This window comes from Stenella coeruleoalba (genome assembly GCF_951394435.1).
Source record: "Stenella coeruleoalba genome assembly, chromosome: 5".
Lineage (NCBI taxonomy): Eukaryota > Metazoa > Chordata > Mammalia > Artiodactyla > Delphinidae > Stenella > Stenella coeruleoalba.
The window spans coordinates 141,631,606-141,651,148 of NC_137150.1; the positions used below are offsets into that span (position 1 = coordinate 141,631,606).

Consider the following 19,543-nt stretch of genomic DNA (forward strand, 5'->3'; position numbering starts at 1 on the left):
CACGTCCTTTTTCGTATTCTTTTCCATGATGGTTTATCCCAGGAGATTGGATATAGTTCCCTGTGCTCTACAGCAGGACCCTGTTGTTTATCCATTTGAAATGTAATAGTTAAGCAGGTCCTTCTCTGGCTCACAGCTTTCAGTTCCCACCTTCCCCGTTCTCACTGTGCCACCAGGTCCTTTAAAGCATCGTGATGGCATCGCCAGGTGTACTGCTGCAAACGAAGGTCACCTGCACGCAGGGCACAGCTTAAAGAGCTTGTGGTGCTTCAACCATATTTAAGGTTTATTTTTTTATTTTTTTTTTTTGCGGTACGCGGGCCTCTAACTGCTGTGGCCTCTTCCGTTGCGGAGCACAGGCTCCGGACGCGCAGGCTCAGCGGCCATGGCTCACGGGCCCAGCCGCTCCGCGGCATGTGGGATCTTCCCGGACCGGGGCACGAACCCGTGTCCCCTGCATCGGCAGGCGGACTCCCAACCACTGCGCCACCAGGGAAGCCCTATTTTTCAGCATCTTTTGACCCTGTATTTCTGCTCAGTCTTTTGGTTATTTAATCTAAAACGCATAATTCTCTTTTCCACACTTTTAGCATTCCTGGGGTTTCCACCTCGCTCTCCTCCTTTCACTGAATGTTAGACTTGTCATTGTTATTAAGGATTTGACAGCACAGAAGGAGGAAATTTTATGTAGTGTCACTGGAGTCAACGTTTTACTATTGGAGTTGGAGCGTCCTTAGGAAAATATGTGTGCAACAAGACTGCTGGTGGTGTAATTGTAGAGGTATTAGGTTAATATATAATGCATACGTCTGTGTCATGGATCGTTTTTATTCGTCATAAAATTTTCAAATGACTCGAGGAGGTGTGGCCCTCGCAGCTGTTCCCCCTCGCTAATGGCCTCGGGCTCCGACTCAGAGAGGAATTCCGTGCCAAAGCGCCTGGCAGCCACCACAGTTCTTGGGATCCTCCCAGGGAGATCACTCGTTGTCAGCAGGGGTGATGATGGCAAACCAATAAAAGGCTGCATGGGCAGGACCTGGTGAGCATAGAAGTCTGGGTCCCTGGGGAGTGAAGAGGCTGTTTTGACCCCAAAATGCTTACCGTTGATTTACTTACTTCAATCAGTTTCTATTTACAAAGTCCAATTTTTGCCCCCTGGAGCAGATCAGAGAGGCCCGTGAACACGAGTCCGAGGACACACCTGCATCTGGAGAGCGGATCCCCCAGCCTGACGCCCGCGTGCCCCTCACCTGGCTGTGCACAGTGTCCGTCTGAGGTCAGACCATGCAGCCCTCGAGATGCTCTGATGCTGCTGCCTCTAGGGCTGAGCTGCTCAAACTTGACCCCGTAGGAATCACCCAAGGGTGCCGGTGACTCCTGGGCCCAGGGTGGGAGCTGCGGGGACAAAACAAACGAGAGTGGAGATTGATTTTATTCAATCTGATAAAGGTAAGGGGACGCCCAAGATCAGAGCTGCTCAGCGGAGGGGGCCTGCCTTGGGCTTTACAGGCAGGGCCATCGAGAGACGGCTCAGTTCGCTGAACGGAAATGTTTGTCTCTGTGTCCAGCTGGTTTCACAGGGACAATTCTAATCTCAGCTCACCCTTCACAAGACAAAGAACGGGACATTGGAGGGCCTGTGTGTAAAAGGGCATCTTCTAGAAAAAAAAAAGGGGCATCTTCTGCGAGTCCTACGGGGTCGTGAGGAAGCGCGGACTTACCTAAGTCGTGTGGGGCAGGGGGTTTCCTGGGGCTCAGCACCAACGATCCGCACCTTAACAAACGCCCAGTGACTGAGAGGCAGGTGGGACTGGACCAGACGTTGAGAAACTCCCCCTGGAGCATCTGAGAGAGGCTGGAGGGCCCGTGTTGCCCTGGTAACACCTTCGCCATCTCCTGGTCCTGTGACAACCTGAGACACCGGGGTGCAGGTGTCCCAGCCTCTCCAGCGTTTGCTGCTGTCGGCCCATGAGGTGGGTCTCCCACGTCTGACACTGGGGAGACCCCAGGCCCACGATGGAGGCGGGGCCTCCCCGTCCCCGCTGCACAGAGGTCTGCCAGCCTAGGGTACCTGCCCTCTGCCCTCTGTCCTCAGTGACCTTTGCGGGCCTGCCCGCTCTCACCCCAGCCGGGTCGGACCAGAACCACCCGGGCTTCCCCGCCATGAGCCTCAGCGCTGGGCGGACGGCGGCGGCTCCCGCGGGGCGTAGGCTGCTTTCTGGGCCCCTCCCCTGTTCCCAGCGGGACACAGTCCCAGTCATCTGAGGACACTTCCTGCGGGCACTGGCTGCGAGCTGGGGCCGAGGGATGAGGCACCGCTGGTTCCTCACATGGGGTTGGTTATCGAGAGCTGAGAGCCCCCAGAGGGAGGGCAGGGGAGGGGCGGTCCCAGAACCGGGAGGCAGGCGGATGCCTGGGGCTGTGACAGCGGGCGAGGACCCTGCACCCACGGTGACCCAGGCATGACCCCTGGCTTTCTGCCGACCCTCTGCGTTCTGAAGGTGCCCACATCGGCCAGCCCCCCCGGGAGCCAGAGGAGGATCCTGGGGGCAGCCAGTGCGATGGCCCCTCAGGGCACAGAGCAGGAGGGGGCAGGGGGAGGGTTGGGGGCGGGTGCGGAATCCCCGCCTTCGCTGCGGGAACCGGGCCGGCTTCCTCCTTCTCCCCTGAAAAGGGCACCTCTTCCAGGGCACGGCGACAGCCCATGGGGACACTGGGGGTATTTTCATTTATCGGAGTCTATATTTTTGTTTGCTTCCATATTTGAGCTTTCAACGACGTGTGTTATTCGATAACAAAATCTACTACAACTGGTCCGTTCCCAAATGTACACGAAGCGGCGACGGGGGGAGACGTTAGGGCAGCTGGCCCATCCCCGCGCTCGCGGTGAGGCTGGAGGTACTGCCTCCTCTTAGGGCGTGGCCCCCAGGCCCCCGGGGTGCCATGCTGAGACCTGGGGGTGGTCGCAGGACAGATCCGGACCGGGCGCCTGGGCCCAGGGCGAGTGCGCTGGGGTGAGCGGTACGACTCTGACACCAACTCCGGGCTCAGCGCAGACCCTGCAGGTTGAGGACACGGCCCCCCACAAGACCGTCCTCACTCCGGACACCAGCTGCACTTTGGGGGTTCCAGGCCCCTCGTGCTTCTGACCAACTGGCTACAAATTTGGGGGTTCCCGGCACCCCCTCCAGTTCCATGGTTCGCCAGAATGGCTCACGGAACTCAGGAAAGCAGGTCCCGATGACTACAGGTGAGGTCCGGGAGGGCCCTTGGGCGCGCCCTCCGCCCATCAGCACAGCCACGTGATCCAGACGCCCATCTGAGTTTCCAGCGCCTGGAGTTATTAGGGGTTTGTTACACACGCGTGATTTAACTCTGATCTTGTGATTGAATCCAGTTTCCAGCCCCCCCCCTCGCTCTCCCTGGAGGTCAGAGGTCAGCCTGATGTCACTCGACACCAGGTCCCCACCCTCTAAACCCAGATCTTTCTGGCATGATGGGCCCCCCGCCCACACCTGAAGCTCTCAAGGGGCCACGGTTAGTCACCTCATTAGCATAAACTCAGGTGTGGTCTGAGGGGTTGAGCCGGAACCGGAGACAAAGACGGCTGAATTCTTGTCGTACGACAGCTGCCCAGGGGGTGCCTCGAGGCGCCGAGGAAACTCCCGAACTGGCCTTCTAGCCTCTGGGAGCTGCCCCGGAAGCCCCACCCTTGTGGGGAGGCCGGAGGGGGCGACGCGTCTGGCAAAGTTTCCTCGATGCCGCGGCATCCAAAGCTCAGCAGAAAACCCCACACACTCAAGACGTCTTGGCGGGAGATGGTGTTTGTTGTCATCCTCCTCGCAGGAACGTTGGAGCTGCCAGTGCAACAACAAAAATAAGTATTTTTAGGGTTGCAGTTAAACAAAAGGTCATACATTTATTCTTTATGACTCCATATGTTTGGATTTTAAATAACATTCTTCTGAGTAAATGCAATTTGGGGCGTTTAGCTTCCTAGTTATTCTTCAGAGGGACTCTGATTTTTACTTTCTGGAAGTAAGCTCTTAATTTATTTAAATAGTTGTGGGCTGAGATAAATCTCTCCATGTGATGGATCTGGTTGAAGACCTCTGTCCCAGCTGACACTGTGTCGTGGGTGACATGCTCTCTACATGCCCGAGTCAATCTGTGTGTGGGATGGCTGCGTCAGTTTGCAGGAGCACAGTTAGGACAGGGGGAAGTTGAGGACGGGGGCAAGTTGGCTTCTGGTGCCTACCTTCCCCCACAGACTCAGTGTATCATTCTGGGCGATACTTTTCAGTGCTTCTATTTTCCCATAAAGTGGAATTATTAACACTTGCATCCTACTGCAGTGAAATAGCATGATCTCTGGGATTTGCTTTAAACTATGTAAGGGGAAAAAAGGATGGGAAATAGATGAAACAAGATTGGCAAAATATCGACAGATGAATGAAGAAAGAAGATGTGGTGTATATATATAATGGAATACTACTCAGCCATAAAAAAGAATGAAATAATGCCATTTGCAGCAACATGGTTGAACCTAGAGATTATCATACTAAGTGAAGTAAGTCAGAAAAAGAAGGACAAATACCATATGCTATTGCTTATACGTAGAATCTAAAAAAATGATACAAGTGAACGTATTTACAAAACAGAAATAGACTCACAGACATAGAAAACAAGCTTACGGTTACCAAAGGGGAAAGGGTGGGGAAGGGATAAATTAGGAGGTTGGGATTAACATATACACACTATATACATAAAACAGATAAACAACAAGGACCTGCTGCACAGCACAGGGAACTATATTCAATAACCTGTGATAAACCATAATGGAAAAGAATCTGAAAGAGAATATATATATATATATATACGTATAACTGACTCACTTTGCTGTACACCAGAAACTAACACAACATTGTAAATCAACTATACTTCAGGGAATTCCCTGGTGGTCGGTCCAGTGGTTAACACTCCACGCTTCCACTACAGGGGGCATGGGTTCGATCCCTGGTCGGGGAACTAAGATCCTGCAAGCTGCATGGAGCGGCCAGAGAAAAAGAAAAGAAAAAAACCTGCAATAAAGGGTTGTCTGTTTGGGGGGAAAAAAAGAAAGTCGTAAAAAAAGATTGGCAAAATGTTGGTAATCTTACAGCTGAATGATGAGTCCACACAGGTTCATGATACTCTTCCCTCTACTTCTGTGCATGCAAAAAATTTTGTGAATTTTTGTGACAATTTCCAAAATGAAAAGGTTAAAAAGATAACAGTAATACCTGCCCCTGTGTACCGCACATGAGCTGTCCTTAGAGCACCTTGCTTCCCTTGGAGAAGGATGCCTCGTAAATACAGGACCGAGTCACTACTCCGTGGCCCTCAGATTACTGCATCACACCTTGAGGTATTCTTGACAAGGAGACAGAAAATAGATTAGACCCCGCGGGAAGCATGGCCATGAAAGAGGAAGACAAACTTTCAAAGCATCGGATGCTACGAGGAAAGAGCTCATCTTCAACTGACAAACTGGAGGGCCATCTGGGCAAATCGTTGACGTGGGAAGTACATTTGCAATACATCAAAAATATGTTTCCTGGTCGCTGACAGTTTATTTCTGGAGTTCCATAAATGTAACATTTCCGAACTTGAAAATAATAAATGTTTATTTATAAATCACTGGTTCCCAGAGGCAGATGAGCACACAGAATAAAAACAAGCTGCAGCAGCTGGTTAATTCCCAGCAGCCTGACTCACGGTGGGGATTCAAGAGCCCGCGGGAGAGGCCAATACATCCAGGAAACTGCGCTCATCTCAACACCAAGGCTACCAAGCGTGGTCGGCGACACCCAGAGCATCAGCGTGCGTGCAGCAGAGGAACGCGTGTCCTTGCAGATCAACAAACCTGCCCTTGCTTGGAAAGATGCGGACCGGGGCACGAACCCGTGTCCGCTGCATCGGCAGGCGGGCTCTCAACCACTGAGCCACCAGGGAAGCCCCCTAATTTTTAAAAACGGCTAACGTGCCTTTGGGAATGCAGGAGGGCTGAGGATTGGAACAAGGCATGAGTGAAAGCTTACATTAGTTAGCAAACCTTTTGGCCACGAGATAATACGATGGTGTAGATAAGCCTATAGTGGAATCAGAATAAGTAAGAAATGCTTTATTAAAGGCTTTGAAAACTTTTACGTACAATTGGCAAAAGCTTAGCTGATTTTAAGTGATTCCACCCCACTGCTAAACAAGCCTTCTGAATCCTTACTAGGGAAGCGTTTGTATTCTTCGTTCACTCTGAAGGCAGTAAAAGGGGACGCCCAGTTGGTTAAGCCGTGAAGACCACTGCCCGGGATGAGGGCCCGGCCCGGCTTCATGGCCCTTCGGGACTGCTGGGAGCCCTCAACGTGTCCAGTTTTCTTCCCATGAAAGGACCCCGGGTTTCCTTCCGGGTCTCTCATTACATGAGCACTTTCTGTTTTCGGGTAACAAATCTATTCTTTAATCTTTCCACTGATCCTGACTAATATTTGCACGTAAGAAAAGTGCATTTACATCGCACAGGGAGATCAGCTCGGTGCTTTGTGACCACCTAGAGGGGTGGGATAGGGAGGGGGGAGGGAGACGCAAGAGGGAGGAGATATGGGGACATATGTATATGTATAGCTGATTCACTTTGTTATACAGCAGAAACTAACACACCATTGTAAAGCAATTATACTCCAACAAAGATGTTAAAAAAATAAAGTAAAAAAAAAGTAAAAGTGCATTTAGATAATGTCATACATGGTGACACAGCCAAACATGGGGCCACCCAGCCCGACGGGCAGCGGGAGGGCGGCACAGCCCACCACCCAGCCAGGCTTGGTTCTTTCTTTTCTTCTCATTGAAAATATGTTGCAGAAGCAGCAGCTCTGTTCTCTGACGTCTCAAGAGATGGTAAACATTCATTTCAGCAAGATCAGGAAGAGAGCCAAGAATGAGGCGGCAAGAAGAAAGAGAAACGTTTTCTCATTTTCATGCTCCTTTCTGTGTTAATTTCGTGCTTTCTGGCGGGGGGGGGGGGGGGGGCAGGAGGACAGCGTGCCAGCTCCGCTCCCTCTCCCCTTGGGCCTCCATCATCAGCCTCCCCGATGAGCCACAGAGACGCCAGGCCCTGCAAAGGCCAGTGCAGCCAGCCGGCGGGCAGGGGTGGGAGAGGGGCCCGCAGCTAGGCCACCATCTCTCTGTCCCCCCTCATCCTCTCTACCCGCCCCCACTCCTCCTCAGGCAGGAGGGCACCCTTCCCAAGGACACGGATGGCTGTGGGCAAAGAGGAAGCAGGACTTGAAAGCACGTCTTCTGAGGCCGAGCCTCAGCTATATCATTCCTGTAGGAAGAACCTGGAGCTGAGCCTCCCAGGGTCCTCCCACGGCCACCTTGCCATCCACGGTAGGGAAGGACGAAATGGTGCAGCGAGTAAATGGAGCCTGCCTGTTCTCGTGGTGGCCTCAATGTGCCATTCTCAGGGCCTAACTAGAGACAGAAAGGGTACTTGTCTTACTCAGGGGTCTCCAGAGAATCAGAACCAATAGGATGGAGAGACAGACAGATAGGTAGATACAGACACACACATAGAGAGAGACAGACACAGAGACAGAGAGAGATTGATTTTAAGGAAGTGGCTCATGCCACGTGGGTACTGGCAAGCCTGAAGTCTGCAGGCAGGTTGGCAGGCTAGAAATTCTGGTAAGCAGTCGGCTGGGAGAATTCCTTCCTCCTCAGGGAAGCTCAGTCTTCTCTCTAAAGGCCTTCAGCTGGTCGGATGAGGTCCACCGCATTACGAGGGCGCTTGGCTTTACTCCAAGTCAGCTGATTCAAACGTTAATCACATCTGAAAAATACCTTCACAGCAATATCTAGACGGGTATGTGACCACACAACTGGGCACCCCAGCACAGCCACGCTGACACAGGAAACTAACCATCCCAGGTGCCGAAGCCCAGGAAATCCTGTCCTGACCCAATGCAGCTGAGACCATGCCCAGTGCCAGCTGCCTACACTGGGTCATCTCACAGCTCTTGCCTCTGTCTTCCTCCGGCCTGAGGGCGTTGTCTCTCTTTTAAAATGAAGCACAATTGGGCTTCCCTGGTGGCGCGGTGGTTAAGAGTTCGCCTGCTAATGCAGGGGACACTGGTTCGAGCCTTAGTCCGGGAAGATCCCACATGCCGCGGAGCAACTAAGCCCGTGCGCCACAACTACTGAGTCTGCGCTCTAGAGCCCGCGAACCACAACTACTGAGCCTGTATGCCGCAACTACTGAGACCGCGCACCTACAGCCCGTGCTCTGCAACAAGAGAAGCCACCACAATGAGAAGCCCGTGCACCACAACAAAGAGTAGCCCCTGCTCGCCACAACTAGAGAAAGCCCGTGCGTAGCAACGAAGACCTAACGCGGCTAAAAATAAATTTAAAAAAAATAAAAATAAAGCAAAAGTATTATTCAGCCTTAAAGGGGAAGGAAATTCTGACCCATGCCGCAACACAGATGAACCCTGAGGACACCGTGCCCAGTGACATAAACCAGTCACCAAAAGACGAGTCCACTCAGATGAGGCCCCCGAGAGGCAGAGACAGAAGGCAGAGCTGTGACGCCCAGGGGCTGGGGGGTGTGCGGGGAGCTGCCCTTCCAGGGCCCAGCGCCTCAGCCTTGCAAGACGACAGAGCGCTCTGGATGCGCGGTGATGGCAGGACTACAGCGCGCGTGCGCCAGGCCACTGACCTGGACACCTGCACACAGTCGGAAAGGCAAACCTTGTGTTATGCGTATTCTACCCAAGCGTGTAATACGGTGTCCAAATATTGGGGGTTTCCCACTATCTCTCTGTTACTGATCTGTAGTGTAGTTCCGTTGTGGTGGGAGGACGGGCTTTGTACGACTGGAATCCTTTTAAATTCCCGGACACCTGACCGCACTTGCTGGCTTGCTCCGTCCTGCTGTTGTTGCCATGTTTCCACTGCTCAGAGACCTCCTCAGCAAAGGGTCTCTTACAGGATTACAGAATCGAGTGATACGCAGAACGATTGGAGTGGACACGATATGACGGTATTTGTACGGTTCCCGGCGTGTGGAGGGAGAGGCCCTGGAGGGGTGTATGAAACGTGGGCTCCGCTCAGAATAAAAAGAGGGAGGGTCACACCGATCACTGAACACCCGCACGGGACCTCACACCCCGCGGGCTCTCAATTACAGGACAATAGCAGGTGAACGATGGAAAGGAGGAAAAGACGATGCTGAAGAGGTCCTGCGGGGAACTAACTAGTCTTCCGTGCGGCACGCACGTCTAACCAGCTTCTCTCAATGTGTGGCCCATGGGCCCCAAGGGCCCCCAGACCCGTTCAGGGTTCAGCAGTTTAGGGTCAAAGCTACTTTTTTTTTTTTTTTTTTTTGCAGTACGTGGGCCTCTCACTGTTGTGGCCTCTCCCGTTGCGGAGCACAGGCTCCGGACGCGCAGGCTCAGCGGCCATGGCTCACGGGCCCAGCCGCTCCGCGGCATGTGGGATCTTCCCGGACCGGGGTACGAACCCGTGTCCCCTGCATCGGCAGGCAGACTCTCAACCACTGCGGCACCAGGGAAGCCCATAGCTACTTTTAAAAATTAGGAGTTTGGGATTAACATACACACTACTATATATAAAATAGGTAAACAGCAAGGACCTACTGTATAGCGACTATAAGTAACTTATAATGGCAAAGAATCTGAGAAAGAGTAGAAATTTGTATGAGTGAATCACTTTGCTGTGCAGCAGAAATTAACACAACATTGTAAGTCAACTATACTTCGGTAAATTTTTAAAAATCTGAAGAAGAATATATATACGTATAACTGAATCACTTTGCTGTACACCTGCAACTAACACAACAGTGTAAATCAACGATACTTCAATTAAAAGATAACTGGTATTAATAAAAAAACTACTTTTCTAATAATACTAAGACGGTCCTTGCCTTTTTGCGGGGACACAATGGTACATATATATGTATATCACCATCTTTATCCATTCATCTGTTGATGGATACCTAGGTTGTTTTCACATCTTGGCTATCGTAAATTATGCTGCCATGAACATTGAGGTGCATCTATCTTTTGAAATTAGTGTTTTTGTATTCCTTGGATAAATACTCAGATATGGACTAGCTGGATCATATATGGTAGTTCTAGTCTTAATTTTTCGAGCAGTCTCCTTACCGTTTTCCATAGTGGCTGTTCCAATTTACATTCCGCACAGCTGTGATTTTTAACATTGTCTAGTGAAATGGGTCAACATTTGGAATAACTGCACCATTCAGTGAATTAATATTTTCCAAATGACCAAATGGCCATGTTACAAAATCATGCGTGGGTCATAGATCCATCCAAAGTGCCAGAGAGACCAGTGGGTTTTAGTCTAACAGCAGGAAAGGTACATTGCAGCGCTGCTGGAGTCCACATTGCAATGAACCCGTAAGGAACATCCATGTGTCAGTTTTGGTGGAGAACCTGTATGAACGCTCCTCCACTTTCCTGCTACACATCCCTGCGAGGTCAAATTTTCTTCACAGACATCAACTAAAACAATATATTACAAGAGACTGAATACAGAAGCAGCTATGAGAATCCAGCTGTCTTTTATCAAGCTAGACATTAAAGAGATCTGCAAAAATATGAAACAAGTCCCTTGTTCTCACTAACCATTTTTTGAAAATAATGATTTTTCATAAAATGTTATTTATTGTTGAGTAACGTGGAATCGGTTTCTTATTGTAGGTTTAAATGAATGAATAAAAATCTTTTAAAAACAATCTTTTAGTCTTAATTTCTAATATTGTATATGTTTTCATGAACCCAAAGCCAGCTGTGAAGTGAGACAGGGCAGGCTCTGGCTGGGAGAATTCGGGGTGGTAAAAAGGGACTCATTCCAATCCCTCTGGGAAATGTAAGTCTAAACTTCCCAATTCCTCATTTTTGGGAATTTCCTTATCTTACACATTTAACCTCTTAAGTATTCCATAAGGTAGGAGGGGAGAGAAATTGGGAAGCAAAGGAGTCTTAAAAATCACCGATACCGCCTCACGCCCACGAGGTATAGACCCCAAAGAACTGAAAGCAGGAACTCAAACAGATATTTGTACATCCACGTTCAGAGCAGCATTACTCACACTAGCCAAGGGGTGGAAACAACCCAAGTGTCCACTGAAAGGTGAATGGATGAACAAGATGTGGTCTATCCAGACTATGGAATATTATTCAACCTTGAAAGAGAAGGAAGTCCTGTCACCTGCTACAACATGGAGGAACGCTGAGGACATTGTGCTTGGTAAGATAAGCAGGGGCCTTCGAGCAATGCTTAAATCAGATCACTCTTCACAGCAAACAATAAAGAGAAGTTGTATTCTGCTTATTAGTTCTGTTTCTCAGACCAGGACGTGGATGCACAGCCTGGCTGGATGCTTCGGGCAGAGGTGGGCTTCATCCACCCACTGCCCTGGACCCCCTATGCCGGCGGCAACGATCAAAACGAAGCGAGCTCGGCCCTGCGAAAGCTCGTGTTGCCATTACTTTTGTAACTTCAACGAGAAACAGATTTTTAAATACGTGACAGCACAGACCATGCCTCTTGACCGTTACCCAGTTTAGAAACTGGCCGGATCACAAAGGAAGCTGAAGCAGCTGCTGGTTTGGGAAAGTCGCCGGCTGCAAGCGAGCAGCTGGGCCACGGTGCCACTTCCAGGTGCACGGCCCGAGGAGGCCTGTTCTGGTCCCGCTCAAAAAAGTCGCCACCCGCTCTCCTCGGGGGCAGCCAACTCCAGCACCTGCGGTCCCTCTGAGGGGTGGGCAGCCATCATGGTGCGACGCACAACGAGGCCAGGGACAGGGACCGCTGGGAAACAGGAGCTGCGGAACGAAGCGTCGTGCCATCGGCACGGCTGCGCCGGGGCAGGTGGTTGGAACAAAGCTTTCACTGGCAAAGTTGTCCAAAGGCTGTGCAGCCAGGGGACAGCCAGGAATCGTCCTCTACCACGGTGTTTCGTACTTTGTTTTTTTAACTGGACAATATAGTTTAATGTAGCAAAAATCTAGGGAACGATCCGGTATTTCAGTTAAGGCTCCGGGTGCCTGAAAATGATCAAGAGAAAATTGGTTTCACGGCCTAAAAACGTGAGGTTGCATCAGGGAACGTGTTCATGTAAGAAGACTTAGTTTAAAACATTGGTTAATGAAAGGTCAGGATAAAACCAAGAGGAAGCTGGCTTTTCCCTGTAGCATCTGCTGTTTGTTTTGACTGGTATTTCGTATCCTTGGCTTCATCTCAGGGGAGCATGCCTGGCCAGGAGGCAAGCCTGGGAGACAAGGACCACTGCAGCGCCCCTGCCCCCAGAATGCCTCAGGAATCATTTTCCTGATGAGCAGACTTTCAGTTAGTGACAGAGAGTCACCCCAAGTAAGCCGAGTCGTTCTGGTGCCAGGGCTGGAGCCCACTGGCCAGGAGAGGCCACGGGACCACGCTGACCTACGGGTGGGGAAGGGACCCACACAGCACGGACCTGGTGCGATTTGATGCTGTGACCAGAGCTCAGGCCCTGGTCCTCCTCACTATTTTGCCTGGCCAGCTGTGTTTCCAGGGTAGGATTTCCTGGTGCGAGGGTTGGATTGCGTCCCCCCAAAATTCATATGGTGAGTCCTAACCCTCAGGACCTCAGAACGTGACTGTATTTGGAGATACGGGGTCTTTATCAAGTTACAGTGGGGTCACTGGGGTAGGCCCTAATCTAATATGACTGATATCCTTAAAAAAGGGGGGAAACTGGGCACCCAGAGGCACACGGGGAGAACACCACGAAGGCAGAAATCAGGGTGAACTTCTACAAGCCAAGGAGTGACACAGCTTGCCAGCAAGCGACCAGAAGCTGGGGGAGAGCTTGGGACAGATTCTCCCTCTCAGCTTCAGAAGGAACCAAGCCTGCTGACACCTTGATCTCGGACTTCTGGCCTCCAGACTGAGAGAGAATAACTCTCTGTTGTTTAAACCACTCAGTCTGTGGCACTTTCTTACGGCCGCCCTAGCAAAGTAATACACCTGGTGTAAGGACACCTGGAATAAGCAGAAACGTTGCCTGGGCGTCTCCAGTGGGCAACTGCGCATTCTTTGGAGCTCACCCTTCTGGGTCATCTGATTCTAGCTCTTCCTTGCCTTTGAGCTATCTTATGGTTGTAGAGAACGAGTGACGATGCAAATTATTTTTGTCTCTGGACTCTGTGATGGAGGGACAGCCCTCACCCCATGGTCCCCAAATCCTCCCACCCAAGACCAGATTTGCACAATTTGCAAGTTCCCCCAATATTCCTGCCTATATAGGTGTGTGTTCTTTGCATTTTCCTTTGAACTGGCTGGAGCGTCTTACCAGTTCCCTCGCTCAACTAACAAGCTCAGGAAGCTGCTGGCCACCTGCTGATTGCACGTCTGCCTGAGAGTCACGATTCCTTCTTTGGTCAACATTATCTTTTGACATTGGCCGTGGCTGCCACGTCCCTGTTGCGCTGTGCTGGGATCCTTGAGGAGGAACCGTCACAGCTGGGGGCAGCGTCTCCCACCCTGATCTTGTAGGGACTTAATTGTTGGAATTGTCCCCTTTAGAAAACCGGGGCTCCGGGGGGGGGGTGGTGGGATGAACTGAGAGACTGGGATTGACATATATACAACTAACATGTATGAAACAGATAACTAATAAGAGCCCGCTGTATAAAGTCAATAAATAAATAAAATAACCAGTGGCAAAACACTCCCCCAAAACAAACAAACAAAAAACCCCAAATTGCTGACACAGGTGAAAGTAAACAAATAAAATTATTGTTAATTTTTTAAAAATTTAAAAATAAAATAAATAAAAACAAAACCACGAGCCATGAAATAGAGACACAGAGAGAGAGAAAGTAGATAGATAGAAAGATAGGAACACACATCTTTCTTCGGCGTTCTAGTGACTGATTCCTCTCCCTTTCCCTTCAGCCTAGGAGTTCACAGTGGTTTGCTGTTAATTAGTCCCCTGGATACTTAAGTATCTTTTTAAAATAGTACTTTTATTAAACCGCTCTTGAAATCTTCCTGATTGATACAACTCCCAAATTTGTATCTCTACCTATAACCTCTCTCACAAACTCCAGATTTGTTTACAAAACACTCACTTGTTATTCTCAGAAGTCATTTTGAAAATACCTCAAAGTCAGCATGCACAAAACTGAACTTTCGCATTTCCCCCAAATACCATCTCTGCCAGAGCCTTCCCCGTGTTATTCAATGGCAACTTCATCTGGGAGTTTCTTTAGCCACTCATTATATCTTATGATCCAACAATTCTTTTTTTTTTTTTTTTTTTTTTTTGCGGTACGCGGGCCTCTCACTGCTGTGGCCTCTCCCGTTGCGGAGCACAGGCTCCGGATGCGCAGGCTCAGCGGCCACGGCTCACGGGCCCAGCCGCTCCACGGCACGTGGGATCCTCCCGGACCGGGGCACGAACCCGCGTCCCTCGCATCGGCAGGCGGACTCTCAACCACTGCGCCACCAGGGAAGCCCCCAACAATTCTTTATTAGATGCACACCCCTGAGAAGTTCTTGCACGTGTACCCCAGGAGACATGCAAAAGAATATTAATATCATGTCTATAATCCTTGCAAAGAAAGAACAGTCTAAACCTCATTAAGAGTAGATTGGATAAAATGCTGGAGAGGGTGTAGAGAAAAGGGAACCCTGTTGCATTGCTGGTGGGAATGTAAATTTGTACAGCCAGTATGGAGGTTCCTTAAAAAACTAAAAACAGAACTACCATATGACCCAGCAATCCCACTACTGGGCATATACCCCGAGAAAACCATAATTCAAAAAGAGTCATGTACCACAATGTTCATTGCAGCACTATTTACAATAGCCAGGACATGGAAGCAACGTAAGTGTCCATTGACAGATTAATGGAGAAAGATGTGGCACATGTGTACAACGGAATATTACTCAGCCATAAAAAGAAACGAAATTGAGTTATTTGTAGTGAGGTGGATGGACCTAGAGTCTGTCATACAGAGTGAAGTAAGTCAGAGAGAAAAAAACAAATACTGTATGCCAACACATACATATGGAATCTAAAAAAAAAAAAAAAGGTCCTGATGAACCTAGGGGCAGGCCAGGAATAAAGATGCAGATGTAGAGAATGGACTTGAGGACACGGGGAGGTAAGCTGGGAGAAGTGAGAGAGTGGCATGGGCATATATACACTACCAAATGTAAAATAGAAAGCTAGTGGGAAGCAGCCGCAGAGCACAGGGAGATCAGCTCGGTGCTTTGTGACCACCTAGTGGGGTGGGATAGGGAGGGTGGGAGGGAGATGCAAGAGAGAGGGGATATGGGGACATATGTATACATATAGCTGATTCACTTCGTTATACAGCAGAAACTAACACAACATTGTAAAGTAATTATATGCCAATAAAGATGTCAAAAAAAAAAAGGGTAGATTGGATAAACAGTGGTTATACAGATGGAATAGTAGACAGCCCTTAAAACGAGTGAACCTCAGTACTGTGCAGACTCATAAATGTATGTCTCAAACCAAAGATTAGGTTAAAAGAACAAGACTCAATAAAATTCAAATATTGTTTTAAAACAGTGAAAAGTAAAATATATATATTATTTGAGATTTCAAATCTAGATGGTAAAACTATAAGGAAGGGCAAAGGAATTACAAAACAAAAAACAGAAGTCAGGATATGTTTATTTCTGGTTAGAGAAAAAGAAAAGCATTTAAGAAAGGAGACAGTGGGTTTGAAAGGTAATGGCATTGTTCTATTTCCCAAGATTGATAAGTATATTTATATTCCTTTTATTATTATATAAATGTATGTATATGCTATCTGTTCCCTTGCAGATAGATAATGTTTCATAATAAAAAGTTACACAATTAAAAAAAACGGGGCTCAGGCATGAAGAACCGTGGTTCCTCCAGTCTCGGCCCTGGGCACCCACTGTGTGCTGGGAGCCTTCCACACGCAGCTCATTGCCTCCTCTGCAGAATCCCCTGAGAGATGTACGAAGTCCCCACTGAAGGCAGGGAGCTGGATCTCAGGGAGGTCAAGCGCTCTCATCCACATTCACACGGCAAGTGGCAAAGCCAGACTCCACCCCCAGCACTGGGGACTGCAAGCCCAGGGCTCTTCTGACTACACCACAGTGCTCTCTTTTACACAGAAAAAGAAATACCACTTGGGTGGGCCCTAAGATGGTCCTGGGGGATCCTCTCTTCCTGGTGTTTGTGTCTTCCTGTGACCCCCTCCCCTTGTGTGTGGGCAGGACCTGAGACTTGTTTCTAACCAATAGACTAGACAAGGGTGATGGGAAGATGCTTCTGGGATTACCTTACATAACAGTGTGACTTCTGTCTGCCTAGCAGACTCTCTTCCTTGCTGGCTTGTATAAAGCAAGCCGCTGTTTTCCTCTCTGGACAGGTCCATGTGGCAAGAAACTGAAGGGGCCTCCAGCCAAGAGCCAGCAAGGACCTGAGGCCCTCAGTCCATCTGCCCACGATGATGTGCGCTTGGAAATGGATCCTTCCCCAGTGAAGCCTTCAAATGAGACCCCAGCCCTGACGGCCACTCGTGACAGGCCCTGAGGCAGAGGACCCAGTCAAGACACGCCCAGATTCCTGACCCACAGAAATTTGAGATAATGTATGTTGTTTTCAGACACTAAGTTTGGGATAATTTGTTATGAAGCAATAGCTAACCAATACACCATGCCTCAGAAGCACTCATTCATGCATTCAACAAATATTTCCTTGCCAGGCACTAGTACAGGTGCTCGGTATACATCAGTGAACAAAACAGAGTAAAATTCTTGTTCTCCTGGAGAGTAGATTCTAGTGTTTATGTGTGTGTGTGTTGGGGGTGGGAGTGTTGGATGATAGACATAACAAACAAGCTACATAGTTATACAGTTACATCATATGTTACATGTATCTACACAAGTACCACAGAGGAGGAAGCAGGGTGAGGACAGGGAATGGGAGTTTGCAATTTTAAACCTCTTCTGAGAAAGTGATGTTGAGAAAGATTTCAGGGAGTGAGGGAGAAAGCCATGCAGATATCTTTGGGAAGAGTGCTTCAAGCACAGGGAATAGGCAGTGCAAAGGCCCTGAGGCTGAATCATGCTTGCAGAGAGCAAGGAGCCGCAAGGTGGCAGACTGGAACACAGTGGGTGAGGGGAAGGATGGTGGGAGCTGAGGTCAGAAGTGCAGAGGGGAGAGAGATCCGGGAGACCCTCAGGGGCTCTGCATGGACTTTGCTTTTGCTCTGAATGAGATGGGTAACACTCGAGGTGTTGAGCACAGCAGTGATGAGGTCTGACATATTTTTAAAAGGATCATCCCCTACTCATCGCTGGTGACTTCCTGCTCACCTCTGCAAACTGAAGCAGCTTACACACATCAGCCACACTGGCCGCCATAACAAGCCAAGAGACTTGCCCTTATTTTTAGGTGTTTTTCTCACTCGTTTTTCTTACCAAAGCCCCAGATCCCAGCCATCCTCTGAGGATGGCCCAAGCCCTGCCTGCCCCCGTCACCTCCTCCAGCCTTCACCCCGTAATCTCCCCCACACAGTGAAGCTCCCTGCACCCCATCCAGGCTGCCACAGGCTTTGTGCACTGGCTCATAAGCTCCGCCAGGCAGGGTCCAAGGCTCGCCTTTCTCCTACGTTCTCCCCAACCCGCTCCAGCTTGAGACAGCGCTGCACAGGGGCTCTGTCAGGCTGGCCGGCGCCTTGGCAGAGTTCTTTCTGCCTTTCCTGTGGGTCCCTCAAAGCGTTCCTCCCCCTCCCTGCCTGTGCCCACCTACTGTGCCCTCCCCTCCCGGCCTCACAGCACCTACTGTCATCTGGACAGTTCTAGAAACAATTATATGAGGCTTTTCATTTCACACACCTAGACGTGGTCCTTGGGAAAACAGTAGCAAATCTTTATAAAAAAGAAATTGGAAGGAAAGTACTCAGAAGAGCTGCTTGTGCACAAACGTTCCTTTTCTGTTAGTAAACCACCCTGGTGCCAATACTAGGGGGCAGGCTGTGGAGGGAGGCAAATGGAAGCAAAGGAAGCCTTGCCCTCCGTGACCCCACTTCTACCTCATTTTAAATTATTTTTCCTAAAGAGGGCCCCCAAATGTGTGAGCCTCAGAGCCGCAAACCTGGAGGGGATCACCGACGGCACCTGCAGCTCTTCCTCTTTTCTGGAGATGGCCCTGTAGAGAGAAGGAAAGAAAGAGCGGCCAGATCATGGGGGGCACGGGTAGAGGAGACCAGGCGCAGAGGCCAGACTGGCGTGCAGGGCCTGGGCCTCAACTGCCTGGTGACTTGTACCTGGCTATCAGGGGGCTGCACACCCCCAGGTCTTCCTGGTCCGAGACCCCTGCTGCCTCACACACTTGATGGGAACCAGGTGAAAGCTTCAGCCCTGGGCCAGCACTAGGATGAAGCCAGTGAGGCCAGGGCTGCTGCACCGCGCCTGTGACCAGTGCAGACGGTTGGGCCCGAGCTTCGTATAATGCTCTGCTGTCCCTGCCTTAAAATTCTTAATATCCTTTGAATAAGGGACCTGTATTTCCATTTTGCACTGGGCCCTGCACATATAGGTAGCTGGTCTGCATCACTGAGATTCTGGGGTCCCCTCCCTCCAACTTTCCACTGGTCAGTGGCTCACTGGCCTCCCCTGAGCCCAAGCGCTGCTACAACCTACTCTCTGGAAAACAGAGCCGTTCTGCAGGGCCACACAGACTGTCTGTGGCTTCCTGGTGTTGCTGGAACCCTGAAGACTTAGAGGAGGGATGTCCTGACGAGCTGTTCACAACTGAACCCACCCCAGGCACCTTTCAGCCACGTGTTCCCGTCCTGGGTCTGCTTCTTCCCGGAGCAGCGCGGGAGCCCTTCTCCAGACAGCGATCCCACACAGGAGGAAGGTTTCTGCAAAAATGGACAGTCAGCCAAGCCCCGTGCCTCTGCACTAGGGAAGGCCTGCCCTTCCCTTCACGTCTTGGAGCGCAGGGCCACCGGCGGGGCCCGCGGACGCAAGGCAGCACCGCCTTTGAAAGTCCACCTTGAAATACGACCACACTTTCCGGGTCGCTCTAAGGGAGGCCACTTCACCTACAGACTGGGCCTTGCGTGGATCACCGGGGGACAGGTGCCTGAGGGCAGAGCGCGAGACCAGAGGCGAGCGTGCTGCAGTGGCTGGAGCCCGGACCAGGGCTAAGGGCGCTCGGGGTCAGGCGGGTCTCTGGGCACAGCCGCCGCGCTCGGGACGCACGTGCGCATCCGCGGGGAAGAAAGCGGGGGGCTGCCGCGGGCCTGTACACAAAGAGGGCGCTGCGCAGAGTAGGGGCCTGGGCGCCAAACGCCCGCGCGGCCCGGCCTCCGAAGGCAGCCCGGGGGGGCCGGGCCCCGCGGCGCCCTGGCGCGCGAAGAGGACCCGAGGCTCCTCCCGCGGATGGTACAGCCCG

General features: G+C 50.5%; 1 long non-coding RNA gene across 1 annotated transcript; it reads right to left on the reverse strand.

Moving 5' to 3' along the window:
• Window positions 1-747: 747 nt before the first annotated feature.
• On the reverse strand, window positions 748-19,065 carry LOC307186485. Its single transcript, XR_013828344.1, has 5 exons — window positions 18,914-19,065; window positions 18,236-18,289; window positions 3,547-3,857; window positions 1,251-1,395; window positions 748-1,061 (listed from the first exon to the last, which is right to left on the reverse strand). It is a non-coding gene; the product is annotated as an uncharacterized lncRNA (long non-coding RNA).
• Between the last annotated feature and the right edge of the window lie 478 nt (window positions 19,066-19,543).